Source organism: Lissotriton vulgaris, chromosome 1_1 (assembly GCF_964263255.1).
Source record: "Lissotriton vulgaris chromosome 1_1, aLisVul1.2, whole genome shotgun sequence".
NCBI classification, from domain to species: domain Eukaryota; kingdom Metazoa; phylum Chordata; class Amphibia; order Caudata; family Salamandridae; genus Lissotriton; species Lissotriton vulgaris.
This window is the reverse complement of record NC_141685.1, coordinates 1,242,975,350-1,242,993,151: the sequence shown is the minus strand read 5'-3', so window position 1 is coordinate 1,242,993,151 and position 17,802 is coordinate 1,242,975,350.

Here is a 17,802-nt window from a genome sequence, read left to right as displayed (position 1 = left end):
CCTCTTTGCCTTTGTTTACTAACGAGTGTCAGAGTCTGGCCGAGTACACTAATTCCTGTCTGAGCTGATTAATCCCCGTCCGGACTATTTGTTGGTTCGCACTATTCTTTCCTGTAGGTTATCTTATCTGCTGTCCTTCGCTACACGTCTCATGCATTCTCTTGTTTCACGACTGTCCTTCTAGAGCATACAACTGTGTTTTCCTCTGCTTGTAAAGCGAATTGTGTGGATTCATTTGTAATTTACTTAAGGGGTCGAGTGACAAACATAACCGGGAACTTGAGTTACTTTAGACTTAAAGCATTGTCTATAACATTTGCCTATATCTAATGCTCTTGTGTGACTGCATTTTGTATTGTATTATACCGTATATAAACCTGTGCGCCACGGAGTTAAGTGGCAGTCTCTTTTGAACCTCTTTATATCAACGACTTCTAAGACCACTGTACTAGCTGCAGCTAATAAATACAATCTTCTACGCCAGACGAAGAGTCCGTGTCTCTGTTTCTGACAAGGCAGGTGAATCCCGGGGATTTCAGGCGTACCCTGCGCCGCCGGGCCTTAAGGCTGCGGTTCTCCACTGGGGTTTGTGGTAGCTTTGGGTGCGTACTTCTTGGGCTGCCTAGAGCCCCCTGCGAACGACGGCTTCCGATCCTGGGGGGTGGTTTCCGTCACCTTGCTCACAGTGGCTTTACTGGCATTGTCCTTTTTAGCCGCTTCAGTGCACTGCTTCAAGAGTTCCGCCTTTTTGACCATGGCCACTATCTCCTTGAGAGGAGCATCACCACTGACCAATAGCTTCTCTTGTATAGACGTGTTCACTGTGTGCCTTATGATTTGGTCCTGTATGAAGTCATCATGGAGACCTCCGAATTTGCAGGTAACTGTTGGTTTCTTCAGTGCTGCCACATAGTCCTGCACTGACTCCCCTGCGATCTGTTTCCTTCGAAAGAAGTTGAAGCAGTCTATTGCGGTGCATACCACTGGCTGGTAATGGTAATCTAGGTCCTCTATGGCATGTTGGAACACGTCGTCGTCATCTTGAGGCCTGGACTTTTTAACCAAGTTCGCCTACACCCTGAAGCCTTCTGGACCTAAAATGTGCAGTGGGATCTTCTTTTTCCGTTTGCTCGGAAAGACTGCGCCCCCTTCGTCTTCCAGCGCTGACAGATAGTTCAGGAAGTACTCCTTCCAGTCTTCCCATTTCAGGGCTGGTTTTCCGAGTTTTGGCAGAAATTGAACCGGATTCGTGAGGGAGAAGGGCTGGGCGCACATGGTGGCTTGCCTTCTTGGTGGTGCTTTGTCCGTCCTGGGTGGAGGGCTCCCTCTGGTGCGCTTTGCCCGGCCTGGCTGGTTGTCCTGCTTGGGACGTGAGTTCCTCACTCATGCTGCCTTGTCCTTGGTGCACCAGGATCAGGTATCCTGCAGCTGCTTGCCGAGCCCTGGATGCTGAGTGCGGGTGCCTGGCTTTGTCGCAGTTGGGACCGCGGCGTCCTCTGGAGGTGTTTCTTAAGTCGCCTGCGGGGCCAGGGCATGTGTAGCTGTGCGTCCATGCTGGCCTCCCTGCATGGCTGCAAGGTGCATGGTCGCAGGGTGGTGCGGTCTTGGCACGTCGCTGTCTGGGGTTGTGCTCTCCTGGGTCTCTTCTGTGCTCTCCTGGTGCGTTTGGAGTGGTCCTCTTCCTTAAGGCTAATGTGCACCTTTATCACCTCTCTTATGGGGGGTGGGGGCACTGGAGGTGGCTGCTTGGGGCCTTGCTTCTCCGGGCCCGTTGTGTGCCCTCTAGGTGTGGGGGCTGGTCCGTGCACCTCGCCTTGAGCGCTTCTGCACTGCCTCTGCCACAGGGGGGGGGGCACCGTTTAACTCACGGTTCTGCCTCCTGCTCGCAGGTCCCAGAGTGGCTAGCCGAGTTTGCTGCTTCTCTTCAGCCTTCAGCACTCTCGCCTCTCCACTGTTCGGCACCCTACGCCCACAGGCTGATGGATGGCGGCTCCGCTGCCGCGCTCCCCTCCTGGTCCCGGGCAACTGACGCTTCCTCACGCCGCATGGCGGGACTGACCTCTGTGTGTTCGCCTCCCCATCCTCGTCGCCAATTTGTAGAGAGGTGTTGGGGGAATTACGAGGCAGACACCGGGCTAGAGATTTAAGTATTTATTATAACAGTTGGGAGCACCAGGAACCGCACCAGCAAGTATCGTAGCTGGGCTACAGTGATCTCAAAATGGCCACTCGCGTTCCCAGTGTTCCCAGTCGTCACGTGACTGGAACACTAGAGCGTTGCTCTACAGGCAATCCAATCATCTTGTGTCCACAAGTCAGATGGCATTATCCTGCATGTAGTCCCTCGTTCCTGTCTAGGCACTCCTGTTTCTGCTCACAGCAAAGATAAGTGCAGTTTTTTCTCTTTTATGACCTTATGGAGCTTGTGGTGTGTGTGTGTGTACATTAAAGGGGCGTAGGGGCTGGCCTGTATGTTGTAGTCGTGAGAACACGGCGCAATCCTACGTGACAGATTACTGTTCTTGTTGTGGCAGAGTGTGGTGTGATTCAAAGCCACTAGGTGGCGCTCCTGTAGCACGAGAACTCGATGGTTCTGACACGTGATTTTGCGTATTTTTCCTGCCTCTGCCTGCTCCTGAAGAGAGACGCCCTCGCTTATGAGGGTCTGTAGAGGCTGTGAAGCCTCATTGTGGATTAAGACTCCCTGGGTAGATCCAGGGTAGGTTTTGCATGCCTTATAACACCCTTTTGGGATCAGTATTACATATAGCAGGTTTCTGCTGCTGTGTAGAACACACTCCCAGGCGGCTTGCCCTTAATTTGTATATTTGGCCAGGCAGGGCAGTTGTTGTGTTGCTTGGCAACCAAGTTGCCTTTTTGCATGCTTGTGTATGTTCTCGGATATGTATGGAATGTGTTCACTTAACTTATGTTCTAGTTCCACCATCGGTAGTTAGGCAGATGATTACAGGAGTGGACAGGGAGATGTGATGTCCACTCTAAGCTCCTCATGAATAAAGGTTAATTCTACTAACTTGATCCTGCTGTAACCTGGGAATTTCCCTTGGATCGGGATTGTGTGCCTTCGTGAGTTCCGTGAATTATTGGATTTTGGATCTATAAGCACCTGTGGAGTTGATTTGGGATTTACGTGTTATCCCTTACCGTTGAGAGATCGCATCCTTTGAGTTGGTTTCAGGGTTCTATGTCGCGCCTGCCCTCTGCCTTCGAACTCAGATCTTTAGTGGCTGAGAGTTCCTTGTGACGTCCTCCTTCTTCTGCATTACATCCTGAATCTTCGGAACTGCGCAATTCTCACTGACGTTCTTCAGCTTCCTGCACGTTTAGCGGAAGAACATCATTACGCGGGTCCCGCAACGTGACCTTTGTGACGGCCATTTTGGTTTATTTCCTCATTGTATGTACTCTTTGCTTTGTTACCAGTTTGTCGGAACTGGTTACCGCCGCATTGGTGACTAATCTCGCACAACCGGCATCTAATACTTGCAGACTGCATCTACCTGTAGGTATCAAGAATACTAATTGCAACTTTTCACATATTTTAATGCTGCATTCTACATTATTTTTGGAGTGTTTTACTGCTGCATTGGTGATTAATCTCGCACAACCGGCATCTAATAATTGCAGACTGCATTTACCTGTAGGTATTAAGGATACTAATTGCAACTTTTAACATATTTTAACGCTGCATTTTACATTACTTTTGGAGTGTTACGGATACCACATCAACCTGTTCAAACCTTCGAGACACTGTTTCATCCAGCGCTAGTGCTTATTCCTTAGTCTACAATTGTCACCATGTCTGCAGAAGGCACAAGCACAAATATAATCAATAATGCAAATTTCAGCATTTTTTCTCCTCAACCATTTTGGGCCATGGGTAGTGAACCTCCCCTTAAGTGGACAGAGTGGAAAGCATACTTTGTAAACTATATTGAAGCCGTCGATGAAGCAAAAAAGATGGGTGCTGAACAAAAGAAAAGATTACTATTGCACGCCCTTGATCCGATGGGACTTAAAGCCTTTCATTAGTTAACTAATACTGTTACTCCTGGAGATTTTAATGTTTTTGAAAGTGCCTTACTACAGTTGGATAACTACTTGAAACCTAAAGTATGTATTGGTGTTACCAGGTATCAATTTTTTCAGAGGAAACAGTCAAAATCTGAAACTATTGATAACTACGTTTCAGATTTGAAGAGGCTAGCTCGATTGTAAATTTGCAGTCTTACATGATGAATTAATCAGAGATCAAGTCGTCATGCATGCCTCCAACTCTGCGATTCAAGATAGATTGTGGGTGAATGGCGATGCTTCCTTAGATGATGTTTTAGCCATTGTAAGGAAAGCAGAAATATCTGGTCGTTGTGCAGTTGCTATAATGAACAATACTCAAAGTATAGCCTTAGTTGGTAAAACTAATGTTCCTAAGGATTACAATAAAGGCCCTTCCAGGTTTAAGGATAGACCGCCCCTTAAGGATCGTGCTAAATGCTACAGGTGTGGTAGCCTGGATCATCTTTCCCATAGTAAATCCTGCCCTGCCATCAAGCAGAAATTTACCAATTATGGCTTAATCTGCCATTTTGCAAAAGTTTGCAAAAGGAAGAACTCCAGAGTTAAGTATGTCACTGACGATGTTGATTCAAATGAGGTTGTGGATGACTCTGCTCCAGATCCTAACGATAAGTACTTTAATGCTCAATATCAATGGGGCTATTTGCACCCTCAAACCTATTTGCAACATGCTGATTGGTGGTGTGAATTTGGATATTATTGCAGACAGAGTCACCTTACACCATAATCGAAGAAAAGTTATGGTAAAGCAAATTTATTAGTAATGTGGGTGAACATTTATCGGAACCAGATATTCACCCGGAGGGTTATAACGGTGAGAAAATTGATCTCATTGCCTTCAGATGGTTTGTTTTTGAGTTCAAAAACAGACAGTGTTGTGCAAAGTTGTATGTTGCCAAAAGCGGTTCCCCTGTTTTAGGTTGGCTGGATCAGAAGTTACTTCATATTATTTTAGATCCCAACAGCACAGAACAAGTTTGGATTGTTGACGAAGGTTCATCATTGGGTGAAAGGATGAAAAAACAGTTTCCTCATGTTTTAAGTGGTAAACTAGGAAATTTACGGGGTTTTGAACATTTAATCCGTATTAAAGAAAATGCCACTCCTAAGGTTCACCGTTGTCGTAATGTACCTATTTTGGTTAAAGACGATGTTTCTAAAGAACTTGAAAAACTGGTGATTGCTAAAGTAATAGAGCCCGTAGAGGTTTCGGAGTGGATTTCTCCAGTTGTTATTGCCAAGCGCTCCAATGGAAAAATCTGACTCTGTGTTGAACTCCGCCATCTCAACAACAATATTATAATTGACAGGTTTCCCCTACCCAAAATTAATGAGATGGTGAGTTGCCTCAAAGGTATCGACCTCTCATTAGCATATCATCAGATTTCCTTGTCCAAAGATTCTAAACACATCTTTTATAATTTCTTTTGGTTGTTACCAATTTTCCTGCATGCCGTTTTGCCTTGCGTCAGATGCAGCTGTGTTTCAGCTCCTGATGTTCCACTTATTTAAAAAGGAGTTGGGAGTAAACTTTTTTCAAGATGATATCCTGATATACGGAGGAACCAAGGAGAAACATGATGCTAGACTTATCAAAGTTTTGAGCATATTAGAGAGTAAAGGACTTACCATTGAATTTTCCAAGTGTAAATTTGCATGTGAAAGTGTAACATATCTTGGCCATGTCATTGATTGTAATGGTGTTAGACCTAAACCTTCTTGTTCTCATCAATTTAAAATGCTCCAACTCCCACTAGTAAGGATGACATCAGATCCTTTCTTGGCATGGCAGAGTTCTGTGCCAAGTATGTTCCAAATTTTGTGGACAAATGTTTTAACATTCGTCAATTGCTTAAGAAAAATGTGAATTTTTCATGGTCTAGTGAATGCGATAATGATTTTAAAGCTATCAAATCTGCTATTGCTAATGCTGCTTCTCTCACCAGTTTTGATCCTGCTGCAGAAAGTGTGATTCCCACTGATGCTAGTAATAAGGGTTTGGGGGCAGTTTTGTCTCAATATGATTGTAAAGGCAAAGAACAAATCATTGCATTTGCCTCTAGGTCCCTGTCTCCATGTGAGGAGAAATATCCTATAATTGAGAAGGAAGCCTTAGCATGTGCTTGGGGTTTCGATCATTTCAAATCATTTACGTGGGGAAAAGTTTGCACCTTAAGATGTGACCACAAGCCCTTAGTTAAAATATTGACCACTGAAGGTTCCTCTAATATTTCTTCTAGACTTGCTAGGATTTCTATGCAAATGCAGAGTTTTACTCACAAAATTGTTTATACGCCTGGCAAAGACAATTTTGTTGCCAATTTCCTTTCTAGGATGCCTGTTATGATGGAAAAATGTGAAGATGACAAATGGAATGATTTTCAGGTAGCATTAATTCATGATCAAGGTAGCTCTGCTATCAACAAGATTGAGTGGGAAACTGAATTCTGGAGTGATAGTACACTGTCTAAAGTGGTATCTTTTGTGCTAGATGGTTGGCCCCTCAAAGATAATTTGCCTGATGCTGTTAAACCCTTTTGGGAAGTCAGGTCTGAATTTTCTTTTTGCGATGGATTTCTATTAAGAGGTGAGAGGATTGTACCTCCTTTGCATCTACGTGCTGGTATTATTGAATTATGTCATGAAGGTCATTCAGGCATTACCAGAACCAAATCTGTACTTAAAAAATTATTTTGGTAGCCTGGATTGGATATTGAAACTGAAAGAGTGGTCCGGAACGGCATAGCTTGTGGTAACTCTGATAAGTCTTTAAAGACTTTTAGACCACCTATGAGTGACACTGTTGTTCCAAAGGAATCTTGGTATACTGTGGCTATTGACATTTTGGGGCTGGTTAGGGACCAGTGTGGTGGATCACAGAAGTATGTTATTGTGCTTATGGATTTCTTTTCTCGTTGCCCAACTGTTACGGTTGTTGATAAGGCTGACACCCTCGCTGTACTTGAATTCTTGGATGAAGTTTTCTCTGCAGAAGGTATTCCTGCCTCCTTGATTAGTGACAATGGAGTCCAATTTGTGTCTAATATGGCTAAGAATTATTTTGCTAAACTTGGAATCAACCACAGAACTACCCCCTTTATAACCCTAGCAGAAACGGTATGGTTGAGAGGTTCAACCGAGTGTTGGAAAGTATTATTCAAATTGCCGTTAGTGGTTCTCAGGATTGGATTACTCAGATTGGTAAAACTGTCTGGGCTTTTCCTGTGACTGCGACTGAGGCCACTGGATTACCTCCTTTCATTATTATGCATGTTCGTAAACCCCGGTCTAAATTCAATCCTTCTTGTTTATGCTTTTCTGGCACTGTGGACTGGTCTAAGGCTGAGGTGTGGAATAGAATGCAATGTGTTCATGACAAAAGCAGAGAATATTTTAATGCCAAGCACTCTACCCAACCTGTTGGCAATGAATTTGATTTCCTTATGAGCAAAAAAAATCTTTTGATGTTGTACATACATAGGGGCTTTGAACCATATTGTTTATGATCTGTGATGAATGTCAGGTGTGTTTTCATGGTTTGAATGAGTATATCTGTGCATGAGGATGTATGAATGTAATGAATGAAAGGTAGTCCATGGGAATCACTACGGGTTAGGTCTGAGTATCTTCTGTATACATTTTATTGCATATTCACATGATTGATGCGCTTATCTATCTGTTCTGAATAATACGAAAATAAAAATAAAATGTTGTTTAAGTAACTTGATTGATGTTAGTGTTTGAGCGCATGGCCTAGCAAGAGTGGCATATTTATGAAACGACATAACTGTGTTCTTCAAAAAAGATAGGTAGAGCAGATTGTTTTTGCTTGATATTTACAGGGTTTGCACATCAACTGCCTATAACTTCTGGTAGGGTCCTTTGAGGTCCCGTGTTAGACAAAGGACAGTATTCAGTCGTATGTCCTGATGAAAATGGATAATGTTTTGGCCATCAGGTATATGAATGATCTGGGCAGGATTTGATCCAAAGTTCTGTGGGATTTGGCGACAAGCCTGTGGCAATTCTGCCTGGACCATCAGATGTCCCTCCCAGCGGAGTATTTGCTTGGTCGGGAGAACTAGGTAGCAGATTTTCATTCTCGTCATTTCCATGATTCCAGTCCGTGGAAGTTGCATCTGCAGATTTTTGCCACACTTCAGGCACTCTGGGGCCCTGTCCCAGTGGATCCAGACTGCACTACCTGCGGCAGGAAAGGACGCATTGCTGCAGGATTGGGGGTAGGAGAGAGCATTTGCATTTCCGCCATTTGCAATGATCACAAAGGTGTTAGCTCAGGTAAGAAGGTAGTAGGCGGAGATGGTAATCATCACACTGATTTGAAAGTCGCAGGTGTGGTTTCCAGTTCTTAAGGAACTTTCTTGGGATTTTTCAATCCCTCTCCCCCACTTTCCAGCGCTTCTTCTCGATCCGGATCAAAACCCACATCAGATGGTCCTAGACGGAGCCTTATGACTGATGACTTGGAGGATTACAGGGAATGGTCGCTTACCAGGACTTTTGATGCAGAAGGGCTCTTGTCCAAGACCTGGGCTGACAGCACAATTAAACGATACAGGTCCTCTTGGACGAGAAGGTGCTGTTGGTGTAAGCAACGGGGTTACAATCCCGAGGGTGCTGAGGTTGTCCATATCCTGAATTGTCAGGTGAGCCTGGCCCAGCAAGGTTTGGCGTACTTCTCTATTAATACACTCCGCTCCGCAATCTTGGCAGGTCACTTGCCAGTAGATGGAGCCCCGGTGGGGGAGCATCCGTTTGTGTGCCGAATGCTTCAAGGTATCATGCCTCTCCCACCAGGGCCGAAGTATTCAGAGCTTTGGGATGTGAACAGAGTACTTAACCTTTTCTTGTCCTGGCAGTCAAATAGGTTTTTGTCACGAACTGAGATTTCAGCTAAGTTGGCAATGCTCCTTTATTCAGTCTCATGCAGAAGGGTCTCAAATGTTCATGCCCTGGATATCACTGGCTGAGTTTTTTCCCCTACAGGGGTAACTTTTCTGATTAATAGATGGACCAAGTCTCATACGAGAGTTGTTGAGTACATAGCATTCCTGGAGTCGCCTAAGCTGTGTGTGTGTCAGTGTTTATTGGCCTATGAGGAAATGTCAGCAGAGTTTAGGCCTCATGGGAAGATAAAGCTTTTCACCGCTCAGCGGAAGCCTCACAAGGTGGTGTCCTCATCTACCATTGCCCTTTGGGTGCGTTGTTTCATGTAGAAGGCTGACATTGACCATAAAAGGTTTGGAAAACATTCAGCTGGGGCAGCAATGGCCTCCAAAGCGTTCACTCTAGGTGCACGTCTAGAGGATATTATGAATGCCGCAGATTGGTCTACTGAATCTACATTTAAGAGGTTCTATTTTAAACCTATCATGGATATGGCTCACTTGGTGGTAAGTAAGCTTTAAACTAGTATAATCGGAAGCCTCTGTTCCTCACACAGAATAAAAACTTTCCTAGCTAACAAAACAGAAAGTTTCAATTCTATTAAGGACTCGGAGGCGAGGATTATCCCACCCGAGGATACAGGATCTGGGACACCCTCCTGTGACTAGTAAGTAATAAGTTTGTGTTGATTTCTGATTTTTCTGATTGTTCAATGGTTGTTGCTAGTATGTTTCAGTATATAAGAATGTTCTTGCATCTTTCGTTGTATTTGCCTTCTGTTCGTTTCCTGTTCTGATGGCATTCTCTTGGTTTCAGGTGGAGATTCTGGAAGCAGGATGTGTAGGACATGGATGGTAGCGTGATTCTTGCAAAGAAAGGAGAGTGCCATTTTGTTGTCTTGTCTTAAGCCCAGCAAGGCCTTGCAATGGGCACTGTAAAATGTTATTTGTTTTCCCTTTTGGCCTTTCTATGTTTGCTGGGCCAACTGTCCTTGAATAAATCACCAGGTGTGATAAGGGTTATTAAAGGTTTGACACACGCTCCTTCCCAAACTATTTGTGATGTCACAGTGGAACCTGATCTTGACAACCCTTCAAGTGTACTCCTTTTGAGCCTATGTATAGGTGTCCAGTGCGTCTCCTTACCTTGAAGGCTGCTTTTCTCTTTGTGATTATATCAACTCTTCATTTGAGTGAACTACAGACACTATCAATGCACCCACCCTAAACCACCTTTTTTCTAGACAAATTGGTGCTGAGGATTCAGGGGTCCATCTACTGGAAGTTATGACTCCGTTCCATGTTGGACAATCAGCCTCTCTACCAGTGGGCTTTCCTCCCCCTTAACCCTTTAAAGAAGATGAAAAACTCCATTGGTGGGACCCCAAAAGGGCTTTAAACTTTTACATCGATTGTACCAAAGCCACTGAGTGGATGATGAACTTTTTATGGGTTCTCCGGAGCGCTGAAAGGGAAGGCTGTCAGAAGAGGAACCAGTCAAGTTGGATAGCCCTTTGCATTATGATCTTCTATGCACTGGTCAATAAGCAACACCCGGAAGGTCTGATACCCCCTTCCATCAGGGCTAAGGCACTGAAATTGCATTAGCATGAGGGGTGCCTGTCTTTGATAAGTGTAAGGGTGAGATGTGGGCATTGATGCATATGTTCAAAAAGCCCTAGTAGCTTGACAGGCATGCCTGACAGGAGGGACGCTCACCTACTCAGTTCTGCAAGACGTTTTGCTTTGCATCCCCTCCACAGACTCTCGACCTTGGGGAGGTGCTGCTTTAGTATATCATTTTAAGGTGAGGAATCTGTGGTTAGAAGCATCCATCATAAGAACAAGTTACTTCTTTTTTGGCATGCTTTTTCTGGTAGATAATCCATCTAATTTAAGAATCCTCACTGCTTTCTCTCTTCCCTGTTCTGGCTAGTGGTCTCTTTTTAAAATCTAAGAAAGGTCCAGAGTCAGTACTCAGCACACTGTTACCAGAGTGCGCAAAGGGATAAGTTTTACCTCAACACACAGGTGTGCGCTTATATGTGCTCCATCACTTGCCGGGTGGTGAAGAGTCAGCGTGGAGCTGCATAACGCCAATTGTCAGCACAGGGGTGTACTGCTACAAAATTCTCTGGATTCAGCCTGACCCATGGGGGATATTCTAAGGTGGGAAATGTGTTGTTAGTTTCACCAGAAAGAATGTTACAGAAGGTAACCTGCTCATATGGATGAAATACCCTCTGCTGTACATTATACAGATAAGGCAAGTCATGGAGGAATTCAGTGACCATGTAGCAGAATGAGGCCAAACACAGAGTTTAATAAGGTCATGAAACTCTGATGTGCCTTTCAGTATCTTTGAAATGCTCAGCAGAGGGTATTTTATTCCCTATAATGTATGGTCACATCATCAAATGTCACGCAAACCATTAAATCCTTGGTGTCTTGTTCTTTCATATGAAAGAGGTAGTATGACTGCAGAAACGAAGAATTAAAGCGGAATCTAGTGCGAAATGAAGCACGCCAACATGGAGCTCGTCATTATGAAAAAGATATTAGAATCAGTTTGATGTAAGTAGATTAAAAAAGTGCTGATGTCCAGAATGTGAAAAAACATTGAGATTCTCTTTTTCTCAAATTAACCTTTAGTGTGCAAAAAATAAACATGTTGGCATATATCTCTCCTTTCAGCTCGTCACTGGTTATTTTAGAAAAACTTAGCTTAGAGATTAACATTAGAAAAACATATTATAAGAATCAAAAGCATTTTTTTTATTTTCATTGTATTGCTCGTTGTTTAAACTGCAGCTAGAATTATACTCTATAACTTGCATTGCACCTTGGCTGCTAGTTGTGGCAGTAGGCGGTTTGCTTTTACAACTTAACTGCAATACCTTATTACAGTTGAGCAGCTACATGATTTCAGTGTAACAGGTGACTAGAGATACACATTACCTGTAATAAGGTAAGTGATTTCTTTTTTAACAGGGATTTCCGACTTCCTTGTAGTATATGGAAAATGTTATCCTGTAACCATCAGATTGTAGCATGTATTGCTGTGGGTTTACATGCTTTGCACACTCCTGTCAGCTAGTGTTGAGCCTTGATGTTTGCAACTTGTTTTTCTTTGGAGAAGTTTGAGCCACAAGACCTATTGTGATAACATTCACACTGCACCTGTACATGGTCTTCACCTCTGATTGTTATCCTTTCGAGAGTGTGCTGCCCACTGCATACATGAAAAAGTGATAAACATATGTGATCATCGCAGACATTGGAGAGACGCATGAGAATCTATAGCACAACATGCTAAGAATAGCGTATCACAGGATAAGTAACATCTGTTTATACAATGTGTGACCGTAGATACACAGGCTGCTGGGCATAGTGTGGAAAGCAGTTCATCCTCACAACAGTGGCTAGCCAACAGATGATGCACATTTTTGAAACAGTTTTCCCAGGACAGCATGACCAACTAAAGTCTGTTGACAAACTAGAATATTCACACAGAAGCTCTTGATGAAGTTGGGTGGTATTGACCAAGGTGCAGCTTTGCAGATATCTTGTAAGGGGATATTGAGTAGCAAAGCTAATGTGGCACCCTTTTGTGTGTGGAGTGGGCTTTAGGGGGACTAGGAGTGCCCACATGGTCTTAGAATAGCAAGTCTGGATGCACTTGATAATCCATCTGGTGATGCTTGCTTTAGAGAAGGAGGGACCCTTGTGGGGTTTGGAAAAGGCTAGAGAAAGTTGATTGGAGTTTCAAAATGGATTAATTCTATCAATGGTTGGCTGGATAATTAGTTGTATCATTACAATGCTTGGTAGCCCTCTTACAATCTAGGGTATGAAGGGCCTATTCCACTACAGAATGGTTCATGTATTTTAAAAGCTTGAGGTTCACTAATTTGTATGAGGGAGGTGATTGCAACTAAGATGACCACCTTCCAAGACAAGAACTGTAGGTCACAGAAGCACAGGAGCTTGAAGGGTAGGACCACGAGTCATGTACAGCCTGCTTTGAGATCCCATAAGAGTGCAAGGAGCATTTAAGGAGGTATTATTCTTTTAAGGTCCTCCATGAAAGCCTTGATGACTGGGACCTTGAAAATTAACGTTGTCTGTTTTCTTAAACGCACGGCAACTGCAGTGAAGTGTAAGTGTATGGCATTGCAGGCAATGCCAGCCTTGTATAGATGTGGGAGGTAACAGACAATCTATTGTACAAAAATATTTAAATGAGACTAACTGTTTGGAAATACAGTAGTGCACAAGTCTCTCCTGCATAGCTGCATAACAAGACTGAGTGATGGACTTGTGTACCTCTCAGAGGGTAAGCATGCGTTCTTCTGTAAGTCTGAGGTAGTCAAACTCTTGGAACTCAGGTGCCAGATCGTGAAGTTCAGCTTTCTGGGATGTGGGCATGTGAACTAGCCCTCATGCTGAGTGAGAAGTTCCGGCCTCAGGGCGAGCTTCTTGTAGGGTTGGCTTACATTTCTAGGAGCACTGAATAAGAGGGCTGTCTTGCCAAGGCTGGCGCAACCATGATGAGGGTCATTGACAGCTGCCCCATCTTTCTTACTATATACGATGAGAGGGAGAGAGGAGGAAAAGTATAGGCAAATATCCCTGAGCAGATTATCTATTGCCCATGGACTGTGGGTGTGGGTACCTGGAGGTGAAGTTTTGGTATTTTGCACCTTCAGTTGGGGTTCCTGTTAGTGGCTTTCCCATTTATGGACTTGTTGATGCGTCCTGTTGAGCAGGCCTGCAAAGTTGTTATCCACTCCCATCAAATACTCTGCCAAAAGGTGAATGGAGAGCTGGAGGTAGTATGGTCTCCCAGCTTTTGGATGTAATACATAGCTGTCTTGGTGTCCATCTTTGGGGGCACTCTTGCCCTGAATGAGTTTGAGGAATGCTCTGTGGGCTTATTGGAGGTCTAACCTTTCCTATAGTGTATGCGTTATTTCTGGAAGCCTTGTACGGTCATTTTGTGAAGGTGCACACTCCACGAGAGGCATGTAAATGGTGATGATCACTTGAGAAAGGGGATCTAGAAATGGCCAGCTGAGCAACAGATTGTTCTACCATAGCAGAGAGTGCTGTGCCCTGGTCACTACCAGCCCTTGATCGTCCAGTGTCACTCTGCTTGTGCTCATTGCCTCAAGAGGCTTTCCTGGAGTGGTTGCTTGTGTAATCTGGGGTGTTGCATAAAGCTATGGCTGAAGCCATCAACTCCCAACAGTTTCATTTCCTCATAGATCTTACAGTGATCGGACGGTGCATCTGAAAAAGAGGCAGCAGTAAGACTGCCATCACCCTCTGTTCATTGGGGTATGCTTTCCCTGTCACCATATTCTAACAGAATCCAGGAAGGGTTGGATCCATTGGGGGTGAAGATGTAACTTTTTGATGTCGATGGTGAACCCACTATTGAGTAGGGACACTGTTGTGTGTGCTAGGCATTGTCGTTTGGTGCTGCTATTGGTCAGCCAGTCAGCTCTGCTATGGGAAAACCTTTGAAGGTGTATTTTGAATGGCAACACCTTGAACAGACAGTGTCGTCCACTTACCATGCATCGAAGGTGCTGAGGATGCACTGGGAGGATTGGGATGAGAAAAGTTGCCCTTTTTCAAATCCAGCGCTGACATGAAGTCACATTGGCGAAGCAGCGTTTGGAAAGATGAAGCTGTTCAAAGGCTGAAGGTTTGGATCAGACAAAAGCTGGGTGCGGATACTGACCACGACAGTAGGGGGTTGCTCCCCAGTAAGGGTATGCCTCTAGCTTTATCTTCAAGACCAATTGCAGATTCTAGACCATCTAATGGCGCACTGATAGTGTTAAAATCTCCGGCAATTATGAGTGCAATACTATCAGATCTGGCTGAAAGATGACTGGTTAGTAATTGTAATTTAGAAGGCTCTTTGTTGTGCTGGACAGTGCGATTATACAAATTATGTCTATGAAATGAAATGAAATGAAAAATTGCATTTGTATAGCGCATAACCGCCCTGGGGCCTCGCAGCGCTTGAAGATAAAATGGTTTTAGCGCAGGCTCGGGGCAGATCAGAGATATTTAGCAAACAAATGCAATTTTAGGGCCTTTCTGAATGAGAGGAGGTTGCTGTTACCCCGGATGGCAAAGGGGAGGGCATTCCAGAGTCTGGTCCCGAATGGGAAAAAGAGCGGCCACCCCAACGGGCTTTGTTAATTTTAGAGGAGGTGGCCAGCTGCAGGGTACCAGACCGAAGGGGGCGTGTTGGAACATAAGGCGTAACCAGAGGGTGCAGAATCGCTGGGCCTACACGGTGGAAGGATTTGTGCATGATGCACAGAGCTTTGAACTGCACTCTGGCAGCCATTGGGAGCCAATGAAGGTCCCTCAGAGCCTTCCTCGCCGACTGCCGACGGGACAGATTGAACAATAGGCGGGCCGCACTGTTTTGTGTGACCTGGAGCCTCTGAAGGACCGAAGCCGATGCTCCCAGGTAGAGAGCGTTCCCGTAATCCAGGCGAGAGAGAATGAGGGCCTGGACCATGATCCTCCTCGCCTGGAAAGGGAGCAAAGGGAGCACCCGCCGGAGCATCCTCATTAGTCCGAAGCAAGTGGCAGCAGTCTTAGTAGCCTGGACAGAGAAATCAAGGGCAGTGTCAAGCCAGATCCCGAGGCTCTTTATCTGGGACTTGGGCGCAGGAGGAGCGCCAAGACATGGTGGCCAGACGGGTGCAAGAGCAGACGGGGAGGGATTTCCAAGGAGAATGATGTCTGTCTTCTCCCCGTTAAGCTTGAGACAGGAGGCTTGCATCCAACTGGCAACAGCCTCTAGACAGGGGCCTAAGGTGTTGGATGATCCATCTGCGTGGTCTAACGAGACCACCAGCTGCGTATCATCCGCGTAGGTGACTATACGCACACCAAAGGGATGGACTATCCTGTCCAGAGGTTCCATGTAGGCGTTAAAGAGGGTCGGGCTCAGGGAGGAGCCCTGAGGGACCCCACACCTGAGAGGATGTTTAGGAGAGACTGTCTCACCCTCAAAGACCCGGAAAAAGCGCTCACTCAAAAAGGAGGTGAGCCAGTCCAGAGCCGCGCCCGACACGCCCATGCCCGCCAGTCGGTATACTAGCGTGGCATGGTTCACCGTGTCGAACGCGGCACTAAGGTCTAACAGGATAATGGCCACCTTTCCTCCCCGATCCAAAGTCGTTCTTGCTTCCTCTGTGACCGCCAACATGGCAGTTTCTGTGCCATGTTGAGGGCGAAAACCTGTCTGGGAGGCACGCAACAGACAGTTGGACTCCAGATAGTCTGTTAAGATATTGTTGGTGTGCCTCTCCAGCAGTTTACTCAACCAGGGAAGCAACGAAATGGGGCGGTAGTTGGACAGGTTGTTCTGGTCCAGGGAGGGTTTCTTGAGAAGCGCCCTCACCATGGCACACTTCCAAGCAAGTGGGACCGACCTGGACACAATGGAGGCGTTTAAAGCTTCCAGGATCACAGGACGAATAACGTCCAGTGCCTTGACAAGGATACGGGGGGGTGCCGGGTCATTGGGGGAGCCAGAAGAAACTTTGGAGATTAATCTATCCTACTGCCATTCCTGCTCCTTATGGACAGACCTAGAAAGTCAGTAAGTTTTTTGTCAAATTTCTTTATGGATAATTGGGCCGTGTGTTTTTTACTCAGATTAAGAAATCATCGGGGGCGGGGGGGGGGGGGGGTTGTGCCCGGCCTTCGAGGGTGTTGCCTTGATCCTGAAGTTAGAGTAACCAGGCCTAAAGAGTATTTCCGTGTCCCATGTCTCCTGCAAAATTGTTATATTAGGTTGATTGATGAAAAGGCCCCAATCTGGGCCAATGACTTTTTGCTCCGAGGCCCGCAATGTTCAAGGACAGTATCAAAAAAGGGGGCGGGTATTAGTTTGCTGATTTGCCTGGCTCAGTTATGGTGTCTCTTAGCTAAAGCCCTGTATTCGTAAAGTGCTGTATTTGTTGATGGCTTTATTCCTGTAAGGACCCGGTAGGTCCCTTACTCTTGGGTGTTGTATTTCGCTAATGTTATATTTAGTGAGTTCCTGTGCACCTCTGGTGATATTTAAGTTGTACATATAATAGAAATGGAGGATTAAACAAACAAACAAAAAAATAAATAAACAAATAAACATACAAACAAATAAATTAATAAAGAAATATCCTGTTGTTTCCAAGCACCAGACATGTACTTGAATTTATTAATGTTTTTGGATCCTGTATTGTTCTTTAGTGATTTTAGTGCTGTTCTTTGTGCAAATTTCAAAGCCCATAAAATGCTATCAGATTAATTGAAATTCACAGATGATGCTGATCAACAAATTGTTTCATTAAATAAATGTGAAGTACATTAGGCTCCTTGAGAAAGACAGATAATGATTATGTTTTGGAACCATAAAGGTGTATTAAAAGTGTAAAAGTTTACGGAAGGCAAAAATCAGATCCCTAACATTTAATCATCAAATTGCCTATGCTTGATCAATATGCAATTTAAAATTAAATCAAAACTTTACATGTTAGAAGACGATCCAACATGTAGTCGCTTCAAAGGAATGGGAAATGGAAAATCACTTCTCTTATTAAGAGCGTACTCTAAATCTCCTACTATGCTCTGCGCTAAGGTGCTTCTCAAATCAGTCTAACTCACTTTAACTCATTCTGGTGATCAACATGAACAACATTGTTCTAGCTTAAATCACACAAGTCTACCATTTGCTGCACCTCCATACAGTTCTAATGAAATTATCCAGTCAGTTTAG